This window comes from Mauremys reevesii, linkage group 12 (assembly GCF_016161935.1).
Source record: "Mauremys reevesii isolate NIE-2019 linkage group 12, ASM1616193v1, whole genome shotgun sequence".
NCBI classification, from domain to species: domain Eukaryota; kingdom Metazoa; phylum Chordata; order Testudines; family Geoemydidae; genus Mauremys; species Mauremys reevesii.
In genome coordinates, this window is record NC_052634.1 from 37142233 (window position 1) to 37167030 (window position 24798).

Consider the following 24798-nt stretch of genomic DNA (forward strand, 5'->3'; position numbering starts at 1 on the left):
ACGTGCCCCCACGTGCAGGCCCCGGGGGAGGCTTTGGCTAGGGCGAGCGTGTCCTTGCGAGGTAACTGTCTCTCTGGAGGTGAAAGTCATCAGTGCGGGGTGCGAAGGGAAGTGGCCGTCGAAGGAGAAGGCAAGGCATGTGGTGGGCAGGCCAGGGATTTCTTTGTCCCCCCTTCAAAAGGGGTCACCCTCCCCGTCGGGGAATCGAACCCCAGTCTCCCGCGTGACAGGCAGGGATACTCACCACTATAGTGACGAGGAAAGGGGCACGGTGAGTGGCCCCAGCTCCCACAGACCAGCTATGGTCAGCGTACACCTACACCGTCGCATGGGCCCCAGCAGGCAACAACACCCCTGGCCCTCTTCTGCTTCCCAAAGGCTTTGGCCGCAGCAACAGCCCTGGGAAAAGCCCTGGCCCTCCTCACCTGCCCTTGCCCAGCAGGACGCCTTTTCGGGCCTACACAGCTCCTCACACAACACCCGCCTGGGACCTTGCCCTCCCCTACCAGCTCAGCAGCACCTTTTTTCCTCTCAAAACCTCCTCTCGCCACCCTGCCCCTTCCACACTTCACACTCACCTCATCACAAGCTCACCCACGGCCCCTTTGGCTTCTCAAGCGCCTCTGGAGGGACGCAGCTTCCCAGGCACGCAGATCCGGCTGATGGCTCCCAAGTGTGCGAGTCCGTCCCCGCAGAGCTGCCCCATGGGGTGACATTGAAGCAACTGTGGAAAACGGGACGGGGGTGGGGGGTAATAGGCTCCTATATAAGAAAAAGTCCAGCCAGACCGGCCTGTCCCTTTAAAAACGGGACATCTGGTCACCCTGGAGCAGCCCCGCACTCCTGCTCCCCGGTTGGTGCGTTTGTGACCCGGGGGCTGAAGCCGACGCGAGAAAGGGAAGTGAGCGAGCTCGGAGCTCTCCGGCGCCACCTGCTGGGAGCAGAGGGAAATGACTGAGCGACGTCCTGGCTAATTTAAATATCACCTGGTTCTCTCCTGGGTGGCTCCACTGGAGAGCTGGGGCGTGGCCTGAGTGTGGCAGCACCTTATTTGCATATTAAAATCGGCAGTTGGGGGCATTGGGGTAAAATAGGAGTAAGTTTTGGGGTTGGTCCCCACATGTTTAGTGCAGGCTGTGGGGAGCCGGGCTGAGCAGAGCCTGCCCCGACGGGGTGTGTGGTCACCCTGAGCTGGGAGCGTGTGGCCAGACATGGGGAAGGGGCTGCGGGAGGGGGAAGGGGGTTGTGGAAGGTAGAAAATCTCTTTTTCTTCTTTTTTGTGTCTTGTTGTCTAATGAAGAGCAGCAGGAGTGGTGGGGGAGGGGAATTGAAACTCTGCTTTGGGGGTTGCTGTGGGGCGCGACACGAGCCACCCGGCGCTGGCTGCTGCTGTGGGGCATAGGACAGGTGGGGGCGGGGCTGTCTGGGTGCTTGAGATCAGGGGCGGTTCCTGGGTGGCTGGTGCCGGCCTCCCTAGTGTTTTCTGACAGCTGATGTCCCATTGGCCCTCGTGCGGGGCGGGTCTCTGAAAGCTGGTCTCCCATTGGCCCTGGCGTGGGGCGTGTCTCTGAAAGCTGGTCTCCCATTGGGCCCTCCCCAACTGCCGTTTCTGACAGGCTCATCTCCCATTGGTGACGTTGTCTGACAGCGATGCGGGGCGGAGCCGCCAGGGCCTTGTGCGCTCAGAGCTCAGCGCCGCCCGCGAGAAGCGGCGCGAGGCCGCGCGGGGCGGGTCCCGCTGCCGGGCGGAGGGACCGAGACCGCAGCAGCGGCGCCGCCTCCCGCCTGGCGAGAAGCCGCAGCACCGGGGGGTCACAGGGCGCGAGGCGCTTCCGCGCGCGGCTGTTTCCTGCCGGTCGCGGGGTGACGGGTCCTGCCCGGGCGGCCGCGGGGTCCCGATGGCAGCGGGGCTCTGGCGTCCGCCCGCCCGCGGCGGCTGGGAGCTGCGGGGCCACCTGCACTGGCCGGGGCTGCGGCTTCTCCTCACCCCGGTGACTGGGAGCTCCGGGCTCTGCCTGCGGTGTCTGAGCGCCGGGGCTCCTCCTGCCCGGGCGGCCGGGAGCTCCCTGGGCTGCGGCTCCTCACCCCGGTGACTGGGAGCTCCGGGCTCTGCCTGCGGTGTCTGAGCGCCGGGGCTCCTCTCCTGCCCGGGCGGCCGGGAGCTCCGGGCTGCGGCTCCTCACCCCCGGTGACTGGGAGCTCCGGGCTCTGCCTGCGGTGTCTGAGCGCCGGGGCTCCTCTCCTGCCCGGGCGGCCGGGAGCTCCGGGCTGCGGCGCTGCAGGGTCTGTGAGCGATGACGTGGGGCTGCGGGGTCCTCCCGCCATCAAGGCCTGTTGGGAAATCCCGGGTCCATCCGCAGCGGCTGGGAGCTCTGGGGTCCGCTCGTAGGAGCTGCAGGGTCCATACGCAGTGGGGTGGGGCTGGGGGCTCCCGGCCACCCATGGCTGCTGGGAGCCCCAGGGTCTGCCTGTGGGAGCTGTGGGAGATGAGGGGTTTGGGGTGGAGGAGGGCTCCAGGCTGCAGGGTGGGGCTGAGGGATTCAGAGTGCAGGAGGGCTGTGGGTTGAGGCAGGGGTTGGGGTCCAGGACGGGGTGATGGCTCTGGGGTGGGGGCAGGGATGAGGGGTTCCAGGTGTGGGAGGAAGCTCTGGGCTGGGGCAGGAGGTTGAAGTGCAGGGGGGTGAGGGCTCTGGGGTGCAAGAGGGGGCTCTGGGTTTGGGGGGGTTCAGGGCTGGGGCAGGGGGTTGGGGTGCAGACTTACCTCGGGCGGCTCCTGGTCAGCGGCGCAGCAGGGGGGACCTACTGGCCACTTCCAGGGTGCAGTGCGGTGCCCTAGGACACGTAGGGACCAGCCTGCCTGAGCCCCGCAGCAACGCTGACCGGACTGTATAACCTGGTCACCCCACTGGGAGCTCCAGGGTCCCCCTGTCACATGTGGTTGCTGGGAGCTCTTGGATCCACCCACAGCAGCTGGGAGCTGTGGGGTCCATCCGTGGTGGCATGGGCCTGTGGGAGCCCCTTCCGACACTGGTGGCTGATAGCTGTGGGGCCCCCACCGGCCGACAGCTCCAGTCTTGCTGCCCCAGGGCTGAGGTGGAAAATGTCACTGAGATCTCTGAAAGTCACAGATTCTGTGACCCTCTTTTATAATATTAGCCTTAATAGTTGTTGACTGTCTCTCTCAATCTCTAGGTCTGCTCTAGCGCAGATGGGACAGGGAAGACAGAAGCTCACCCCCCAGCACAGGTTTGGGCAGCAATGGCTCTTGAGCTATTTGCTGTGCATGCAGAGGACTTGTCCAGGCCGGTGGAGCAGCTCAGCCAGATGAGGAGCTGGAAGAAGGAGACCTGAGCAGCCTGGAGATCCTCTTTTCTCCACAGCCACTGCCTGTCAGCAGGATTCCTCCTCCTCCTCCTCAGTGAGACCAAATCTAAGCACCTAGATAGCTGGGCTGTCCGCTGCACCCCAGTCCCTCATGCCTGAGCCTCCCTGCCAAAGTCCTGCACCTGGCTCAAGAGAATTGTCTCACATCTTGCTGGGAACTCGACTTCTTGTGCCCAGAGAGTCTCGGCCCCATTCAGTAGAGGACCTGAGAAACACAGTGTCTGCCTTTTCCAAATAAGTGCTTGGAAAGGTTTTGTTCTTGTGACCACGTGGCCTAATGGATAAGGCATCTGACTTCGGATCAGGCGATTGAGGGTTCAAGTCCCTTCGTGGTTGTGCAATTTTACCTTTGTGCTGAACGTCCTGCTCCCTTCAGGGCTGGAACCTCTTCTTGGCAGCTCAGGCCAATGCTCTGGCTTCAGCTAGAGCCCCAGGAAGGAGTTGGGGGTTGGGTGTCACAAAGGCTGGGGCATGAGCCCCAGGTGCTTCCAGTCTCTCCTTTGCCCTTCCTGACTTGCCAAAGAAAATGGGCGTCTGCCCGGGCTAGAGTGTGGAGCAGTTTCCCTCTTCCAAGTGTGCGCCTGTCCCTGTGCTGGAGGGTACTTGCTACATAGCACCTTGGGAGCCTGGGTGTGTCTCTGCTTCTCGCCAGCTGGGGAAAAGCCTCTTGGGGTAAAATCTCCTGCCCCACTGCCAAAGTGAGCACCTGGAGTGGGAACGGTAAGAGGCCCCACCAGGGGGGCTGGCCCTGCTTTCCTCCCATCTTCTGATGTTGGCCACAAAGCATCAGCAGCTGGCTGTGGGTGGTTTTCAGTGGGGGTTCGGCATGCCAGGGAGCAGCCTGGCTGGGTGTCTCTGTGGCTGTCTGCTGGCCACGCATAGGCATGGTTCTCCTCTCCTCTTGCCCTGCCCTTGGTTGCTCTGTGGCTTTTAAGCCTTCCCTTGGAGCTGTCAGCACCAGCCGCCTCTATCCTAGGTGCCCAGAGGAGGAGAGGTGTCCTGGGCTCCAGCCTGGGACTCTGCCTCCCTCCTGCCTTTCCCTGACTATGAAACCTGGCCCTGACACTCCTTTCTTCAAGCGCCATGTGGGCAAGAGGAAAAGTTTGGTAGAAAGCACAAGGGCCAAACTTGTGGGCATCAGAAATCCCAAACACCCAGTCAAACCATAGCCACTTCTAGACCCCATTCCAACCAAAGACCTGGCTCCAGTGGGTATGAGTCACTCAGTACAAGGTAAACAACTTATTCTTATACAGCTGGAGATAGGAAAGCACTTGGATCTCCAGGGATTTACCACAAGGTCCCACTGAGATTTGAACTCAGATTTCAGCATGCCAACCCTTACACCATGGGACCAGCTTGTGGTAGTTTCTCTGAATATTGGTGACCCTATCATAGAATACCAGGGTTGGAAGGGACCTCAGGAGGTATCTAGTCCAACCACCTGCTCAAAGCAGGGCCAATCCGCAGACAGATTTTTATCCCAGATCCCTAAATGGCCCTCTCAAGGACTGAGCTCACACACCTGGGTTTAGCCAGCCAATACTCAAACCACTGAGCTCTCCCTCCCTCACAGGCCCAGCTTGTGTAAGGGACTGTTGGCCCTTTACTAAAACTGAGTGGGGTTTTTTGGTTGGCTAGTTCCCAGTCCCAATAGAAGGGGGAAGGGTCAATGGGAAATCAGGACCCTGAGACTGACAGGCCCCTCGGACAATGGTCACCAACTGGTAGGGAACAAGTGAGAATTTGTTAATGAGTAAAATTCCTGGTGAAAATTGGCAAAGCTGTGGAGAGTTTGAAAAGTTCCAGTGAATTTACACATGAAGATACAAACAGAGAGACAAATAGAGAGAAAGAGAACATCACAGACTGCACAGGCCCACACAGACATAAACAAAAACCAAACCCACACAGTACACAGAGCCATAGACACATAAGGGAAAGCCACACAAAACATAGAACAAATCCACACCCAAAAATTACAGCAAAAGCCCACAACAGGAAAGCACAAAAACCACATACCAAAAGAATACTTAGCAAAAAACAACCTGCATGCAAAAGTCATACACATACACACACACACACACAAAACTATGCAAGGCATCCACAAAAATCACACAGGACCCACATGCACATCAACACGACAGACAACAAAACCCCAACATACAGAAAGCCAGGCAGGGTTTGAGTCTCACAGCGAAGAGGGTGAGCACACAGGTGGTTTGGGGAGCAAAGACTGAGGGGGAGTCGGGGGCAGTGCTCTGGGCTCTGCCTGACTCCTCCTGACACAGGCGGCTGGTGGAGAGCAGAGCCTGGTAGATCTGTGGAATCTGCCCTGCTCTCTGTAAAGCAAGGGGACCTCGGTGTCTTCTGAGCTGCAACTGTATTTTCTGCAGGGCAAAATGATTGGCAGAAGCCATTTGCTTAAAGGAAAGTAGTGCTGTAGGTGAGGTTTGAACTCACAACCTCAACATGACTTGACTCAGCACTGCTCTGGGAGTACTAGGCACTAACCCATTGCACAATTGGACTCTGCTTTCAGGAGCTTGTCGCCATGTTTCATGGAGGGATTAGCGGAGGGGGGGGTGTTGCATTAGCTAAAACAAATCCATATTAAAGGCTGCAGGATGGCAGCAGCAGAGGTGGGGAGCCTCCTTCCATGTGCTAGAGCTGGTTCCCCTTCCATTGCTCAGGGGAAGGTTGGTGCTTTGAGCCCACCCGGTGCTGGAACGTCCCATGGGTGAGATTAATGGGACTCTTGGGAAGGGAGGGGAAGTATTTTCTATCCCTGCCTAGCTCCATTGGTCTCCTGTGGCCCTTTCGGCTCTCTGCTCCCCTGTTGGGGAGATGCAGAGACAAGCCCCCATCTGGGTGAGTCACCGAGAGACTGTGTCCCATGGCGTGTGGGGGGAGAGGGGGAGGGGTGGGATGGGGCTCAAGGGGAGAAGGTTGTGTGTGACAGTGTGTGGGGGAGGGGGAGGGTGTGCTCCTTAGGATAGAAATAATGGAAAACACAGGGGCAGTTGCAGTGAAGCCCCGTGTCTGAGTGTTATGACCCTGTGTGGTGCTGCCGTTCACCTTCCCCTCCTATGGTCTCAGCTTTCACTGAATCCAGCATTTTTTCACCTGTCCTCACCACAGAGGTGTCCCACATGCCTCAGCTACCGAGTGTCCCTCTTAGAGACGCCGAGGACTGGAACTGATTTCAGCTGCTGGACAGCTCTGCTAGGTCTTTATTCATTTGCACAGGAAAATGCTGAGTGTTTAAATTCATTTCAAGCCCCCTGCCCCCCTTCAGCGAACTCCTGAACATACTGGAGATGGGTCTGGAAATCGATTTTCATTCAAAAAAGTTTTTAAAGGGAATCACTTGGATTAGATCCCACTACTCTGCAGGGAAACATTCACCCACCGATGTATACGCTACACAGAGAGTGTCGTGTACAGCCAAGAGCAGAAACAGTTTTTAACCTGGGGGTTAGTAAACTTTATCTCTGTACAAACACCACAGTTTACAAACTCCCCACCCCCACTCTGTGTCACCAGAGCACAACAACAACTCTCCTTGGAGCACACACAGCTCCCCAGCTTCCTGCCCGTCAGTCTCTCCAGCATTGCTCCAATCCCTTAAAGCAGGGTCTCAACCTCAATTTACCTTAGGGCCGGTGCCAGTCCTCCAGTCCTCCCAGTGGGCCAATAATGTCACTCATACTGCCCAGAACCTGCCCCCAAAACTCTGCCCCTCACCTGCCTAAGGCTCTGGGAGGGAGTTTGGGTGGGGGGAGGAGGTTTAGGGTGCAGGCCCTGGGTTGGGGCTGAGGATTGGGGTGCAGGAGGGGTGCAGGGTCTGAGAGGGAGTTGGGGCAGGAGTGTGTGGAAGGGATGCAGGCTCTGGGAGGGAGTTTGGGGCTGGGAGTGAGTATATGAGGAGGGGGTGGGGGTGCAGGCTCAGGAAGGGGTCAGGAGTGTGGTGCTTACCTGGGGCTCCAAGGCAGGGCAGGCTGGGGGGCCTCCGTGTGCTGCTGCCCCCAGGCATCACCCCCGCAGCGTCTCATTGGCTGCAGGGGCTCAGGGTGGGGGCAGCGCACGGAGGCACCGACCCACCCTGCCCTGCCATGGGGAGGGGCCGGCAGCCACTGGAGCGAGCAGGCAGACGCTGCTCAGCTCCACTGCACTGACGAGGACCCTGGGGGGGTGCGGCGCCTGGGGGCAGCAGGTGGGGCCAAGGGAGTGACCTGGTCCCAAAACTGCTGGAGCCCCATGGGCGAGACCTGGGAACCAGGACTGCCAGCCAGACAAACACCTTTAAGAGGAGGCGTCCCTCTCCCTGTCAAAAACTGATCTTCCTCCTTCAGTTCAGTGACAGCCTGAATTGTTCCTTATCCCGCCAGAGCCAGAGGACTGAAAGCAGCAACATCAAACCCCTGTGTAGCTCGCAGGGATGGACATAAACACTCCCTGGTATCTGAGGAGATGTTCAGCTTTGCCCTAGGTCAACTACAAGGCTAAAGGGAAAGGAGGTGGCGCCAGGTATAAAGAGTGAAACACGACACATCATAGTTATGCCCATGGTGGCTGCAAAATCTTTTTAGGTACTTCTTCGTAGCAGCAGTGTATTGTTTTCTCTGGAGTCTAGGCCTTGACTATACCTTGGCCAAGAAATTTGTACCCTGATAAAATAATTGACTGCCCCTGGTGAAGGCAATGGACTTGACACCCACTGGGGTGTCCCAACACAGGTACAAATACTAACAACAATGGCTGCCATAGATTTTAATTGGGGCAATAAATTGAAACAACCCCCTGTTAAATCATTTCTCAGCCCGAGTCCTTCACCCACATTCCCTAGAGCATTGTGGATGTTTCATTTCCGACCTCAGTTTCACACAGAGACAAAATTTCATTTGCACAGATCCATGAACAGCAAAATCTTCCTATGTCTCTGGTCTGAGCCAGGGCATTTGATTCCAGTGAACCCTTCTCTCCTGCAATGGCGACGGTCAGACAGAGGGGACGTGGCACCTGCATCCCTGCCAGGGAGATATTGGCTCGGCTCTTTCTTTCTGCTGCTGTTGTTAGTCCATGAAGGGTGGAATGCAAGGCTGAGTTCACACAGCAGCCCTCAGTGCCCCAGAGAAATTCTGCCCCCTGCTATTGGAACGATGTGCTGGAGATTTGACTAGGAAAGGGACTGTCTGAATTGTCAGAGTGGGGAATGAACAACAATCTACAGCAATGTCATTCACACAAACACACTCTCATCCTGCTCCAACCAGAAGGGAAATGGGCAGGAATTCTCGCTGTTCAGCCAAGGACACACTTACACTAATGCAGCCATGAGTGTGCTGGGGAAGCTGGTCTGAGCAAACAATTTTAAGTGACAATTCAGTGAGAACAGAATCATCATGTAGTGAAATGGCTTTATATGTCAAGTAGTTGTGGCCGAGTGGTTAAGGCGATGGACTAGAAATCCATTGGGGTCTCCCTGCGCAGGTTCGAATCCTGCCAACTACGCAAGCACTGCACTGTTGTTGTTGCTATTAGTAGCTGAGCATCCACAGTGCAAACTGGAGCCAGATCTAATTTCACTCTGTCTATACTTAAAATGCTGCTGTGGCACTGCTATAACACTTTGGAGTAGACAATGAGTGGAGGGGTTTTCCCATCCCTGTAATAGCTACATGGACAGAACAATTCTTCCTTTCCTTCAGCACTATCTAACCAGGGCTTAGGTCACCTGAACTCTATAGGTTTGGAGAGGGGTCACACCCTGATAGATGTCGCTCTGCCAGTGAAGTGCCCAGCATGGCCAGGGAGGTTGAAGTGTTCTCCTACAGGTTTTTGTATATTGCCATTCCTAATATCTGATTTGTGTCCATTTATCCTTTTCCGTAGAGACTGTCCAAAGGATAAGGATAAATGGACGCAAATCAGATATTCAACCTCCCTGGCCACACAATAGCAGATCTTAAGGTGGCCATCCTGCAGCAAAAAAACTTCAGGACCAGACTTCAAAGAGAAACTGCTGAGCTCCAGTTAATCTGCAAATTTGACACCATCAGCTCAGGATTAAACAAAGACTGTGAATGGCTTGTCAACTACAGAACCAGTTTCTCCTCCCTTGGTGTTCACACCTCAACTGCTAGAACAGGGCCTCATCCTCCCTGATTGATCTAACCTCGTTATCTCTAGCTTGCTTCTTGCTTGCATATATATACCTGCCCCTGGAAATTTCCACTACTTGCATCCGAAGAAGTGGGTATTCACCCACGAAAGCTCATGCTGCAAAACGTCTGTTAGTCTATAAGGTGCCACAGGATTCTTTGCTGCTTTTATAGTTCCACAGTCTCCCCATTGGAATTCTGGGTTGAGATCCCAATGCTGACGGGGCTAAAACAGTGTCGTGGGTAATTCTGGGTAAATGTCGTTACTCAAGCCTCCCTTCGTGAAAGCAACGGCAGACAATCATTTTGCGCCCTTTTCCCTGGATTGCCCGGGCAGACACCATAGCACAGCAACCATGGAGCCCATTCAACCTTTTTACACCGTCACTGTATGTCTACTGGATGGTGCTGACAGATGCGGTACTGCAGTCCTACACAGCAGCATTCCCTTCCCTTCTGCAAGTTAGTAAAGATGGTTACCAGCCATATTGTACTGTCTGCTGCTTTGCAAGTTGACAGTGACAGTTACACTGTACCATCTACTGCTGTCATGGGTGCTCCTGGCTGGCCTTGGTGAGGTTGGCCGGGGGCGCATGGACAAAAATGGAAATGACTCCCCAGGTTATTCCCTTCTTTAAGTTTTGTCTAAAAGGAGAGTCAGTCCTGTCTAGACTATCAGGCAAGCCTACTAAAGAACCAGAGAAGCAAATGGCCGCTCCAGGTCAGAGCCCCCGACATCTGGCAGAAATGATGGGCTGCATGCCATTCTAGGGGGTGCCCCTGCAACAACCCCACCCATTGCTTCCCTCCTCCCCCACCCCTCCTGGGCTACCGTGGCAGTTATCCCCCCATTTGTGTGATGAAGTAATAAAGAATTCAGGAATTTCAAACAACACTGACTTTATTGCCTCTGCAAGTAGAGTTCAAAGCGGGGAGGGGAGGGAAGCCTCCAGCTGCTATGATATTCCAGGCAGGACTGAATCTCCATTAGACAAAGCTTAAAGAAGAGAATGACCTGGGAGTCATTCCCATTTTTGCCCAGGCACCCCCAACTGACCTCACCAAGACCTGCCAGGAGCACTCATGGGATAACAATGACAGATATCAGCCCTACCATACCATCTGCAGAACAGAAGGGGACACTGCTGTGTAGCGCTGCAGCACCACATCTGCCAGCACCATCCCGTAGACATACGGTGACATTGAAAAAAAGGCAAGAAATGATTTTTTTCGCTTTGCTTTCATGGGGAGGGAGGGGGACAACATATACCCTGAACCACCTGCGACAATATTTTTGACCCTTTAGGCTTTGGGAACTCAGCCAATAATTCAAATTGTTTTCGGAGAGTGCAGGAACTGTGGGATAGCTGCAGACGTCAGTTGCCCCTCCCTCCATGAGCATCCATTTCATTCTTTGGCTTTCTGGTACGCTTGTCTCAGCTCTCAGCTCTTAAGTTTCAGCACTGTGTCGAGTCCCTGTTGTGGCCTCTGTCTATCATGGCCTTGGAGATTTTTTCAAATGCTTTGGCATTTTGTCTTTTGGAATGGGGTTCTGATAGAACAGATTCATCTCCCCATACAGAGATCAGCTTCAGTATCTCCCATACGGTCCATGCTGGAGCTCTTTTTTGATTCTGGGACTGCATGGTCACCTGTGCTGATCGGCGCTCCATGCTGGGCAAACAGGAAATGAAATTCAAAAGTTCACGAGGCTTTTCCTGTCAACCTGGCCAGTGCATCTGAGTTCAGATTGCTGTCCAGAGCGGTCACAATGGTGCACTGTGGGATAGCCCCCGGAGGCCAATACCATTGAATTGCGGCCACACTAACCCTAATCCGAAATAGCAATACCGATTTCAGCGCTACTCCCCTCGTCGGGGAGGAGTACAGATACCGGTATTAAGAGCCCTTTATATCGATCTAAAGGGCTTCATTGTGTGGACGGGTGCAGGGTTAATGCGATTTAACGCTGCTAAATTTGATATAAAATCGTAGTATTGACCGGGCCAGAGAGAGCAGCAGGTTTCCCCTATTGTTTCCCGCTCTTGTTTTCTTGATTAGTTTCTCCTCTACACCAACTTGTTTAGTTTCTTTCTCAGCCTGGCTAGCTCAGTTGGCAGAGCATCAGACTTTTAATCTGAGGGTCCAGAGTTCAAGTCTCTGGTCAGGTGATAAACTACTCCCCAAGATCTTAAACTGTCTTTCTCATGTCCTCTTTGTTACTTTTTCTCTTCAGGATTTTCCCTTTCCTCGGAAGGGCCTTTTTGTGTGTGGGTTTGAAGGGGCAACTTCCTGACAGCCCCTCTGTCCTTGCAGCCTGGAGGAATAAAGGTCTCTGGGCATAGAGCATGTTCCCCACACACACACACACACACACACACACACACACACACACACACACACACACACACACACACACACACACACACACACACACACACACACACACACACACACACACAGAAAATCCCTAAGGAATTAGAATCACCTGCTGCCTTCCCCTTTCCAAACAAGGATGCTCTTCAGCCTAAACCCATGTCCCCTCTTTTCCCAGTGCCCCTCAATCCCAGCCCTCAGTCCCTCCTATGCTCACTGCTCCTCACTCCCAACCGGAGCCTGCTCCTCTTCACCCTTCTCCTCTGTCCCAACCCACAGCCCCCTCCTATTCCCAGTGCCCCTCAATCCCAACCCACAGGCCCCCCCGCCTCACGCTGCTCCTCAATCCCAACCGATGGCTCCCTCCTTCCCTCCAGCAGCAGGTGCTTCAGACCCCCTCAGGAAGATTTTCTTGCAAGGTTTCGTGTATGAGTCTGCATGCGGATTTTACAGTATGTTGGAAATAGGTTGGGTTGCTTGCCGAAATGATCACTTGTGGCTGGTGTTGGATTCCCAGTCTTCATGTTATAGGGGCAGGAGAAATAAAGGGTTGTTATCCTTGTTGTGTGAATCGAGGGCAGCACAACTGTGCTTGGCAGACCCCGATGGAGGGACTCACCCTCAATTCAATAGCACTTGCTAGGCAGGGGACAGGGGTTCCAAAGCCAAGTGGGCCAAGCTCTGGGTCTCAATACTAAAATTGAGGTGTCAGACCAATGTTAGGACAGGGTGGCTGTGGAGGGATGAGTGAGTCCCTAGACAACATAGTGAGTATGGAGCCTTCTTATTTCCCCCCTTTTCCACCCAGGATGGCAGGTGAACTCTACAGAGGCACCTCTGGGCTTGCACTGACTAAGGACAACAGCTGTGAGTGGGGTGCAGAGAGGGGATGGCTCCTGTTAAAGGACTTTTGTTTGCTGGACTTACGAATCGTAGGGAGAAGGACACTGCCCAGCTTATCTGGGGGGTGGGTCTTTCCCTCGTGGTTTATGTTTATGTGTTGGGGTTGCTGACATGACTTCTGCTAACCCTGGGCTTACATTGCAGTGTAGACATACCCTGAGAGGGCATCTAGACTGTGACAAAATCCCGCTGGCCCGGCTGGCCTGGATGATCTGATTTGGGATCCTGGAGCTCAGACTGGAGCCCAGGCTCGGAGACCCTCACCCCTCGTGGGGTCTCGGAGGCTGGGCTCAAGCCCAAGTGTCTACAGTGTAATTTTATAACCCTGCAGCACAAGCCCCACAAGCCTGAATCAACTGACCCAGGGTTTGAGAATAGTGACTTGGGTGTGTTAATGGCAGTGTAGACATAATGCTAGGCTATGTCCACACTGCAATGAAACACCCACGGCTGCCCCGTGCCAATGCAGGCTCCCAGGGCTTGGGGCATGGGGTGGTAAATTTGCACCGTAGACATCTCAGATCAAGCTCAATACTGGGCTCTGGGACCCCACGAGGTAGGGAGGGAGTTTAGCAAGCAAAAAAGGTAGAATGGCAGTGGAGTATTACCCTGGACTCAATGGCAGTTCTCCATTGGTCTGTCTGCTTTGGGGCAGGGACAATAACACGTCCTGCTGCATTCGTTATTTCAAAGGGCGGTTTAGGATTTTCTTTCTCACACACGGTGCACGAAGCAGGACGCAACCCTCAGTGGAAACTAAATGAGCCGCTCACAGATTCTGGCAGCCACAATGAGCATTTGCTGTGAGAACTCAGACCTGACCCTGTCCCAGAAAGAGGGGGGTCATCTGTGAGAAGCTGGACCACTGACCTATCAGCTCTTAACTCCCAAACTTTCAGTAATTCTGTTATCAGTGCCTGTGAGTATAATCTAAACAGCCATACTGGGCTGGACCAAAGGCCCATCTAGCTCTGTGTTTTGTCCTCTGACAGTAGCCAATACCAGGTGCCCCAACAGTTACTCAACAAGGCACCACGAGGAGTTGAACCCAGGATCTCCTGTTTACAAAGCAGGTGCTTTAGCCAGCTAAGCCCTGGTGCCTGTGGGTGGCTAAAATACACTGCCTGCCAACACCTGACTCCCTGCCATCCCCACTGGGGCCTGAAAAGCTTTGCTTGTGTTTGGATTCTGCAAAGCAGAGGAGCAGGTGAGGTTTTCCTTGCAAGCTGTGTTTGTGTGTGTGTGACTGAATCTTTGGCCAGGTCTGCACTACAAAGTTGTTTCAGCAGAATTATATTGCTCAGGTGTGTGAAAAACACACAACGCTCCCTCGGTCAGCAGCTTGTGGCTGGTGCACACACTGCAATGCCACGTCTGGTGACAAAACTGCCCTGTTTTGGTGACAAAATAAAACCACCTTGACAAGAGGCCTAGAGCTTTTTGCAGCAAACTTAAAGCGACAAATTGTCATTGTAAATGCTGCTGGTCATTATATCACCATAACTGGCCTCCACCAGTATCCCACAATGCCCGCCGTGAACTCGCCTGCCCTGCATTCCTGCTACAGAGGCTGGGCCCCTCCACTTTCATAGCTCCAGAAAGTTCTGACAGCTGAGCCGCTGTCTGCACTGGGGCTGGGTTGATATAACTGCATTGCTTGAGGGGGATGTAAATTTTTTAAACCCCTAAGTAATGTAATTACACCGACCTCATTTTGTAGCGTAGACCTGGGCAAAGAATCACTCACGCACTGCGGGAGTAAACCTTCCCCTGCTCCTCTGCTTTACAGAATCCAAACACGAGCAAAGCTTGTCAGGGCCCAGTGGGGATTGACAGAGAGTCAGGTGTGGGCAGACATGATGCTTTAAATCACAGCAGGTGCCATGGCTTAGCTGGTTAAAACCTCAGTTTTGTAAACAGGAGATCCTGGGTTCAACTCCCAGTGCTGCTTTTGGGGCACCTGGTATTGGCTACTGTCAGAAGACAAAATTCACAGCTAGATGGGCTATTGGTCTGCCCAGTGTGGCTGTTCTTATGGTTTAAATTACACTCACAGGCACTGACAATAGAGTTACTGAAAGTTTGGGAGATAAGAGCTGATAGGTCAGTGGTTCAGTCCCCTCAATGCGGTTTCACCATTTCCACTTGCTAAACTCCCTCCCACCCTTCTGGGCTCCTAGAGCAGGGGACTGAGCCTGAGCCGAGACACGGACACTGCAACTTTACAGCTGAAGCCACATGACCTTGGTTAATATGACATGGGCCAGCCGTGGGTGTTTCATTCCACTGTAGACGTATCCTAACATTATGGCTACACTGTGATTAACAGGCCCAGGGCACCTGTCCCAAAGCCCGGCTCAGCTGACTCAGGGTAAAGGGGCTTGGGCTGCAAGACTCTAAAATTACAGTGCAGACAAACAGGCTTGAGCCCAGCCTCTGAGGCCCCACGAGGGGTGAGGGTATCTGAACCCAGGCTTCAGTGTGAACACAAATATCTGCATCACAGTTTTTAGCCCCTCAGCTTTACGTCCAGGAGCCCAAGTCAGATGACCCAGGCCAGCCCTGCTGCCATCTTTATCCCAGGAGAGATGGACTCTAAGGGTACGTCTCCATTGCAGTGTAAGCCCAGGTGTGGCACGCTGTGCTCAAAGCAGCACCTGGAAGCCCCATATTCACCACTCTCATATAATGATGACATGGTTTGTACAAAGTCTGCCTGGTGAGGTATCATTTCAAAAGTCTTGATCTGTTGAACATTAATATCGTGTTGGATTGTGTGTGTAGCATTGGTTGGGAAGTTATGAAGTTTTGCTCTGTGTGCGTTACTGAGATATGTTATGAGGTTGGGAAATGCCCCCCACCAGCCTTTCAGGTGTGACAAGGGAGGAGCCAGACTCGCTGCTGGCCCATTGAAGGGATCCACACTCCCAAGGACTATCCCAGGAACCGTGTACAATGCAGACTTCTCCGAGATAGCACAGAGACAAGGGACACTGCTTGACTCACATCGTAGCAAAGGAGCTTCCTAGCAAGTTGGAAGAAGCTATGAAAGAGGGGAAGAGACATCATGACTTGGCCTCTCTCCCCCACAACTCAGCAGGTGGAACCACACCTGGAGGAGAAAAAACTGAACTGATTCAGAAATCAGAAGAGTATAATAACAATAATACTTGCAAACCAAAGTCCCCAACCAGACTAGTACTGGTTTTTCAGCAGAAAATTTTCAGTTTGGGGAATTTTATTTTCTGAGTCAGACCTTGCCAAGGGAAGCAGGGAGAAAATGTTTGAGTTGCCTCCTTCAGAGCAGCTTGGCCTAGACACTAGCTCTGGTTCACTGCTCTGGCCTTGCTCGGGTTGATGGTATTTTAATAATCTGGGCAGGTCCCAGGGTGTTTGGGGGAGATGATGAGGATGTTCCCTTTCGAGATAAAAACTAAGAAATACAGGACTAGAGAATTTTTTTTAAAGAAATCTGGGATTTAGACATTTTATTTAAAGCAAGGGAGTTCTGAGTTTCTGAGAAGGTTTTTGTTTGCAAGAAGGAACATTGTTTGATCTGTCATTGTACGAAAGGGGGACATGTTTGTCTACAAAGGAGGGGCGACGACTAAAAGCATCCGATGAGGATGGGATTCGAACCCATGCGTGCAGAACACAATGGATTAGCAGTCCATCACCTTAACCACTCAGCCACCTCATCTGAGCTGGCAAGAAGAAGACAGGAGGAGAAATCTAAGGCCAGCAGAGCTAGGGACAATAAGGAGTTTTGAAACACTAAGCGGAAGCAGGGGCTGAATGAGCTCCCCCCTCACATCTAGTGAGGAGCTGGGGGAAAGACTTCAGGAACAGACCGTGTTTGCACAGACACACCTACTCTGCCTAGCTATGCAGCATGATGGAGCCACTTTCCCAAAATGACCAGTTTTGGCTGCTGGTGGGTTACAAATCACTTTAGCATTGAGTGGAATGAAATGTTATTATCCTTCCTGTATGAGTGAGGGGCAGCAGAACATACCTAGTCCGTCCTGATGGAGGGGTGGGTGGGTGAGGAATAGCTTTTATTGGACTGCATAGAAGCCATTGAGAACATCACCCTAAACCAGGGGTCCCCAAACATTTCACTCTGTGCCCTCTTATCCATGGCTGTGGACCCTCGGAAACCACAATCGGAAACCGAGGCTGGGAGTGGGGCTGTTGCTTGCAGGGGAGAGGGGTGCAGACAGGGGTAAGGGGGTCGAGGCTGAGCTGGGAGCCAGAGCCCCAGGCTGAGGGTGGGGTTGGAGAAGAGCTGGGGCAGAGTGGGGCTCAGTGCTGCTCCCTCCATGGGGGCTGGCTCAGACCCTGAGGTGCCCCTATGAATGTTCCTCTGTGTCCCCCTAGGAGTCATGCCCCACATTTTGGGAACCACTGAACCCTTCTCGCTAAGCAGGGGCTAGTGATGCCAAAGCCCAGGGAAAGGGAGAACAAGTGCGAGGCCCCCAGCACTGGAACCATGTGAAGGGGCTGCAGGAGAGGGGCAATGGCTGGTGGCACAGGGAGTTAAGGGAAAAGGGGGCACAGGAGGGGGCAGGAGTTAGGGGTGAAGGAGGTGCAAGGGTTGGGAGTGCAGGAGCTAGCGGTTAAGGGGGAGTGGGGACCGTCCAGGGGCAATGGGGAAGTGCCAAAGTACAAGCTTTGCTCGGGGCACCATTTCCCCTAATGCTGGTCTGAGCAAACAATTGGAAATGACCCTTCAGTGAGACCAGAACCATAGTGTAGAAAAGCCCCTTTGTTAAGTGGTGGTGGCTGAGGGCTTAGGGAGATGGGTTAAAAAACAACAAGCATCTCTCTGTGGAGGTTTGATTCTTGCCTGCTGGGCAAGGCTGGTGTGTGGTGTCTCCATGGATGTACTTTCAGTGTCTGATCACCCACGGTGTCACAGGGAGCCAAGTCTAGACATATTCAGAGGTTCTATGCCAGGGTTTCTCAAACTTCCTTTCACTGCAACCCCCTTCAGCTAAAAAAAACAAAACACCTTACTATATGGCCCTGGAAAGAGGGACCAAGCCCATCCACACCAGGCAGGGGCAGGGGGGAGCCAAAGCCTGAGCCCTGCCCCAGTTAAGGGAGTGCAAAACCAAAGCTTGAGGGATTCAGCCCTGGGTGGTGGGGCTCAGACTTTTGGCTTCAGCCTCAGGCACCAACAAGTCTAATGCCAGCCCTGGCAACCCCATTAAAACAGGGTTATGACCCACTTTGGGGTCCTGACCCACAGCTTGAGAACCACTGCTCTATGCTGAGGGGAGAGAGTTTTCCTGTGGGTGTAGTTAATCCACTTCCCCAAGAGGTGGCAGCTATGTCAGTGGGAGAAGCTATATCGGTGGGTGCGCAAGCTGTGGTGGTTGCCACATTTAAGAAGTTTAATCAAACCCCATTTTTAAAACCACCTGTGGTCTGGGAATGGCAACGGAGCTCAATGAAGCAGGGTCTGTCCTTCAAAGTCCTGGAGATCACGATTCTATACTCCTGTTGTCATGGGGGTATAGCTTAGTGGTAGAGTGCTTAACTGCAGCTCAAGTGGTCCTTCGTTCAAACTCCTGTGTTCTCTTATAACCTTCTTTCTTTTTTTAAAAAAAAGGAAAACATTTATTTTTCCATTCTCCATTCTGTTCAGGAGCTCCACTATACGGGGGTGCTTGATATGAATGTAAACACTCAACATTTCGCTGTCCAAATGCATAAAAACCTAGCGAAGCTGTCCATCAGCTGAAATCCGTTCCAATCCTCTAAGTGTCTAGTTTATGTTTTCATCAATTAAACAAAGGTATCATACGAATGTACATTTGCAGATCCTTCTTCTCCAGGAGCTGTGCTGTGCAGAAGAACAAGAGCCACATCCAGCTGCAGTTCAGGAATCTGATGACCAAAGAGCCAATAAATGTTCTGAGGGCTGGAGAAAAATGCCTTCTAGTGAGCTATTGAACGAGCTCAACCTGTTTAGCTTATCAAAAGAAGATTGAAAGGTGACTTCATTGAAGTGTTGAAGGGCCTTAATGGACAGAAGAGATTGGGTATAAAAGGGCTCTTTAATCGAGCAGAGAAAGGCATAACAAGACCCAATCGCTGGAAGGTGAAAAGAGACAAATTCATATTACAAATAAGATACAAATATTCAACAGCGAGGATGATTCACCACAGGAACAAGCTACCAAGGAAAGTGGTGGATTTGCCATCTCCTGATGTCATTTAATGAAGACTAGATGGTTTTCTGGAATGTGTTTGCCCCAAAAGTAGCTCTGGTGTCATTCAGGAGGCCTGTGATATGCAGGGGGTCAGATTAGATGCTCTAATGGTCTCTTCTGGTCATAAAGTCGACCAATTTCTGAAAAACTGAGTGTAGCATTGGGAGCAGCGTCTGATGTTTTCCTGTCTAGCCGGCTTGCTGCCTAGAACGAACGCTCCTTGAATGGGGTGATCCACAGGGAGCAGCTCAAACCTCCACAGTGCCTGGCCAGGGGCAGGACATTAGCACAGCAAGGGAGAGGTGTGGCAGTGACATCACAAAGGCCTTTTGCAGGACCTCAGACTATTGGTCCAAGGTGGTGGGGAGGTGGTGACCTCACAGAGAGATGCTGATATCAGCCAGGCAGGAGAGGGGCGAGGGGCCAGGGAAACCTCAGAGACCCCTGTGGCTTTGCTTCAGCAAGTCTCCTTCTCCAGGTCTCTCTCTGAGGACTGAGAGAGTATTCGGGTTCACGTACGTGACCGCCAGGAGGAACCTCTTTTGAGTTTTCTCCTTCCCTTTTAGTGATTTTACTAGAAAACAGCCGTCCCTGTTTAGAAGGTAAGAGCCTCCTCGAGGTTTGAAACCTGTTCAGTCTGATCCATCTGGTGACAGTTGAATTCTAGGCATGGAAAACACGAGCTTAAGGAGGCAGAATTTTATTCCGTACCTGGGATTTTGTCCCTTAAAATCACTGGGGACATTAGGGTTTGTTCTTTTTGTTTCACCTTTTCCTCCATCCATCCCTCCCTCCTTTCTCTTCGTCTCTTGCTTCTTTTGTCCTTTCTCCTGTTCCCCTCCCAAAACCCGTAGCAGTGTCGGGGTGTGTTTGGGGCGGGGGCTTAGAGGGGGATGGGCGGCAGTGGGGAGGGGGAGCTCGGGGTGTTAGGGGACAGGGGCAGAGACGGGGAGGGGTGGCACTGGGGGAGGGGGAGCTCAGGGGGGTGTGTGGGGTCGGGGCAGAGAGGGGATGGGCGGCACTGGGGAGGGGAGCTCGGGGGTGTTTGGGGACAGGGGCAGAGAGGGGATGGGCGGCACTGGGGAGGGGAGCTCGGGAGTGTTTGGGGACGGGGCCAGAGACGGGGATGGGCGGCACTGGGGAGGGGGAGCTCGGGGGTGTTGGGGCGGGGTCAGAGAGGGGATGGGCGGCACTGGGGAGGGGAGCTTGGGGGTGTTGGGGACGGGGCAGAGACGGGATGGGCGGCACTGGAGGAGGGGAGCTCGGGGGTGTTTGGGGTGGGGGCAGAGAGGGAGGGGCGGCACCGGGGAAGGGGATCGGGGGTGTTGGGGACGGGGCAGAAGAGGGGAGGGGCGGCACTGGGGAGGGGGAGCCTGGGGGTGTTTGGGGCGGGGAAGAGGGGGCCGCACTGGGGAGAGGGGAGCTCAGGGGGTGTTTGGGGTGGGGGCAGAGAGGGGAGGGGCGGCACCGGGGAGGGGATCGGGGGTGTTGGGGACGGGGGCAGAAGAGGGGAGGGGTGGCACTGGGGAGGGGAGCTCGGGGGTGTTTGGGGCAGGGGCAGAGGGGGCCGCACTGGGGAGGGGGAGCTCAGGGGTGTTGGGGCGGGGTCAGAGAGGGGAGGGGCGGCACTGGAGGAGGGGAGCTCAGGGGTGATTGGGGTGGGGGCAGAGAGGGGAGGCGGCACCGGGGAGGGGATCGCGGGGTGTTGGGGACAGGGGCAGAAGAGGGAGGGGCGGCACTGGGGAGGGAGCTCAGGGGGTATTTGGGCGGGGCAGAGGGGGCCGCACTGGGGAGGGGAGCTCAGGGGTGTTGGGGCGGGGTCAGAGAGGGGAGGGGCGGCACTGGGGAGGGGAGCTCTGGGGTGTTTGGGGCAGGGGCAGAGAGGGGATGGGCGGCGCTGGGGAGGGGGAACGGGTGGGGTTGGGGGACAGAGAGGGGATGGGCGGGAGTGGGGAGGGGAGCTCAGGGGTTGGGGCGGGGAGTAGGGGATGGGCGGGAGTGGGGAGGAGCCTGGGGGTTGGGGCGGGGAGGAGGGGATGGGCGGCACTGGGGAGGGGAGCTCAGGGGTTGGGGGCGGGGCAGAGAGGGGAGGGGCGGCATTGGGGAGGGGGAGCTCGGGGGCGGGGTTGGGCTGCTCAGGAGCCGCCGCGCGAATGCATCAAGGCCACGAGACGCCCACCCGAGACAGCCAATAGGAAGAGGAGGCAGAGCCCAGACCAAATGGAGCGCCAGAAGAAACCTTCCCCCGCCCAGTTCCAGTGTGAGGTTGGGGCTGCAGTGACCAGAGCCCCAGCAGGGTGCAGCGGGGGCTGCAGTGACCAGAGCCCCAGCAGGGTGCAGCGGGGGGGGGCTGCAGTGACCAGAGCCCCCAGCAGGGTGCAGCGGGGGCTGCAGTGACCAGAGCCCCAGCAGGTTGCATTGGGGGAGACTGCAGTGACCAGAGCCCCCAGCAAGGTGCATCGGGGGGGGCTGCAGTGACCAGAGCCCCCAGCAGTGTGCATCGGGGTGGGGGGCTGCAGTGACCAGACCCCCAGCAGGGTGCATCGGGGCTGCAGTGACCAGAGCCCCAGCAGGGTGCATCGGGGACTGCAGTGACCAGAGCCCCCAGCAGTGTGCATCGGGGGGGGCTGCAGTGACCAGCGCCCCCAGCAGGGTGCATTGGGGGGGGCTGCAGTGACCAGAGCCCCCAGCAGTGTGCATCGGGGGGGGGACTGCAGTGACCAGAGCCCCCAGCAGTGTGCATCGGGGCTGCAGTGACCAGAGCCCCAGCAGGGTGCAGCGGGGCTGCAGTGACCAGAGCCCCCAGCAGGGTGCATCGGGGGGGCGCTGCAGTGACCAGAGCCCCCAGCAGTGTGCCTTGGGGGGGGCTGCAGTGACCAGAGCCCCCAGCAGGGTGCATCGGGGGGGGGGCTGCAGTGACCAGAGCCCCCAGCAGGGTGCATCGGTGGGGGCTGCAGTGACCAGAGCCCCCAGCAGCGTGCATCGGGGGCTGCAGTGACTAGACCCCAGCAGGGTGCAGCGGGGCTGCTGACCAGAGCCCCAGCAGGGTGCATCGGGGCTGCAGTGAACAGAGCCCCGAGCAGTGTGCATTGGGGGGGGCTGCAGTGACCAGAGCCCCCAGCAGTGTGCATCGGGGGGGGGGCTGCAGTGACCAGAGCCCCCAGCAGGGTGCATCGGGGGTGGGGCTGCACTGACCAGACCCCCCAGCAGGGTGCATCGGGGGGGGCTGCACTGACCAGACCCCCCAGCAGGGGGGCTGCCGGCCGTGGGGTTCCCTGCAGCCTGGTGCCATTCACAGGGAGACCCGCAATAGCCTGACTCCCCCCCCCCTGTGCGAGCGCCCGCCCTGCCCCCAGCCCACTGCCTCTTGAGCAGCCCCCTGCGGTGTCACCACTACCCCCGGCTGTGTCCCCCGCAGCTTCCCAGCCCCCGCTCCCCTCCGGTGGCCCCCCCACACTTCCTCCCTGCAGCCGGCCCCATTCCCCCCCTGAGTCCCAGCTTCACCCCCCGACATCTCTCCAACCCACCTTCCCCCATCCCAGCCTCTGCCCCCCAGTGCCCCGGCCCTGCTCCCCGGGGCGAGAGGCCCCACCCCCGGCCGCTCCACTCCCCCAATGGGCAGCTGCTGGCGCTGAGGAAGGGGGCTGGGCCAGGCCAGGTGCTGGGCCGATCCTGGTGAAAGAGAGACGAGCCGGCAAGGCTGAGAGGCCCCTCCCTTGTCTGGGGACAGGGCTCCACAATTTGGCCAGTGTCACCCTCCCCATCCAGAGGAGACGTCCGCTCCCAGCAGGCCGTGCTCCATCTCCACCCCGCAGGGGGGAGCCCCCAGTCCAGCAGTGCCCCCCAGCCCGCCCCCATCAGCAGCCAAGCCGGGAACCTGCCCCTTCTCCCCTGCGAGGGCTGCAGGACTCCTGCCCCGCAGCACCAGCCTCCCCATGTCCCCGGGGTGGGGTGGGGAAGGGGATTCCTTCTTCCCATTGCCCAGATCCCACCCCACCCGGGCTGCCCAGACGGGAGCCAGGGGCTGCAGCAGTTGGCTGCTTCCCCAGGGCTACCAAGGAGCCGCCAGGAGAAGGACGAGATTCTCCACGGCGCTGCAGCCGTTCACACTGGGACCCGTCTCACACGGGGGAAACTGAGGCACCAGGGAGGGCGAGATGGGCTGCACCAGCTCAGATTGGGAGTCTGGGGGAGAGCCAGGAATAGAACCCAGGAGTTCTGGCTCCATGGGCAGCTTGGGACTCCTCCACTTGGGAGGCTGGGCGGGCCCGGACTGTGGCCCTGCCCCAAGGCCTGCTGCCACTCAGCCTCCTCCTGCCAAAGCCCCGCCCACACGCCCCTCCACCCCGCCCACACTCCCCCTTCAGCCCCGCCCACACGCCCCCCTCAGGACCCCTTTGGTCCACTCCCCTGACCCCCCCTGCCCACCACTCACGTCTCTGCCCCCGAGGCCCTGCCACTTGTGCCTCTTTGCCCCCACCCCAGGCCCCCCCGCCTGCCTCTCTGCCGTTTGCACCCCGGCCTCTCCCCACGGCCCCATGTGGCCGGATGGAGCTTGGGGAAGGGCGAAGTGAGGATGGGGCCTTGCGGGGGAGAGGACGAGTGGGAGCAGGGCCTCTGGGTGGAGCACAGGCCAGGTGCCTCCCCAGGCCCCTTACACACACCGCCCCTGCCTGGCTCCCGGCCTCCCCGGCTCTAACCACTAGACCCAGCGGCACTGGGACAATTTGTATAGTGGGAGGTGCTGAGAGCCAGTGAACAAACCTGTAAACCCTGCACAGGATGGAAACCACTTCAAGCCGGGGGGTGCACAAGACTGGCCCCCACTCCCTTCCCAGAGCCAGCGGTGGGACCCGGATACCCTGGTTCCCAACCCCCACTCTAACCACTAGCCTGCACTGCCCTGCCACAGCTCGGGAGAAGAACCAGGAGTCCTGGCTCCCAGCCCGGTCGTGGGTGGAGCAGGACGTACTGGCCATGGGCTCAGATGGGCATCGCTTACCATTAGGCTGGATAGTATCCCAGTGCTGACCTCCAGCCCCACAGCTCTGCTGGTGCCCCTCACTCCCGACCCGCAGCCCCTGCTATCCCAGTCCTGACCTCCAGACCCACAGCTCTGCTTCTGCCCCTCACTCCCGACCCGCAGCCCCTGCTATCCCAGTCCTGACCTCCAGACCCACAGCTCTGCTGGTGCCCCTCACTCCCGACCCGCAGCCCCTGCTATCCCAGTCCTGACCTCCAAACCCACAGCTCTGCTGGTGCCCCTCACTCCCGACCCGCAGCCCCTTAGGCGTCCACCAGCTCTGCCGGTGCCCCTCACTCCCGACCCGCAGCCCCTCCCTATCCCAATCCTGATCTCCAGACCCACAGCTCTGCTGATGCCCCTCACTCCCGACCTGCAGCGACTGGGCTTCCCGCGGAGCTCCCCAGTCACTGTGCTGCCGCTGCCCCTCACTCCCGACCCACAGCCCCTCCTATCCCAATCCTGATCTCCACACCCACAGCTCTGCTGGTGCCCCTCACTCCCGGCCCGCAGCCCCTTAGGCGTCCACCAGCTCTGCCGGTGCCCCTCACTCCCAACTCGCAGCCCCCTGGGTTCCCCCCAGCTCTAGTGGTGCCCCTCACTCCTGACCCGCAGCCCCTCCCTATCCCAATCCTGATCTTCAGACCCACAGCTCTGCTGGTGCCCCTCACTCCTGACCAACAGAACCCCTGGGTTTCCTTCAGCTCTACTGGTGCCCCTCACTCCC

At 56.4% G+C, this 24798-nt stretch overlaps 1 protein-coding gene and 4 non-coding genes across 5 annotated transcripts in view; 4 read left to right on the forward strand and 1 right to left on the reverse strand.

The window, feature by feature from the left end:
* LOC120375609 (zinc finger protein 850-like) overlaps positions 1-24798 on the forward strand; it is a gene marked incomplete at both ends in the record, with an annotated part of 390939 nt that overhangs the window by 323827 nt on the left and 42314 nt on the right. The window lies entirely within an intron of this gene.
* TRNAR-UCG lies at positions 3648-3720 on the forward strand. The gene has a single exon. It is a non-coding gene; the product is annotated as a tRNA-Arg (tRNA).
* On the forward strand, positions 8817-8898 carry TRNAS-AGA. The gene has a single exon. It is a non-coding gene; the product is annotated as a tRNA-Ser (tRNA).
* TRNAK-UUU lies at positions 11647-11719 on the forward strand. The gene has a single exon. It is a non-coding gene; the product is annotated as a tRNA-Lys (tRNA).
* TRNAS-GCU lies at positions 16446-16527 on the reverse strand. The gene has a single exon. It is a non-coding gene; the product is annotated as a tRNA-Ser (tRNA).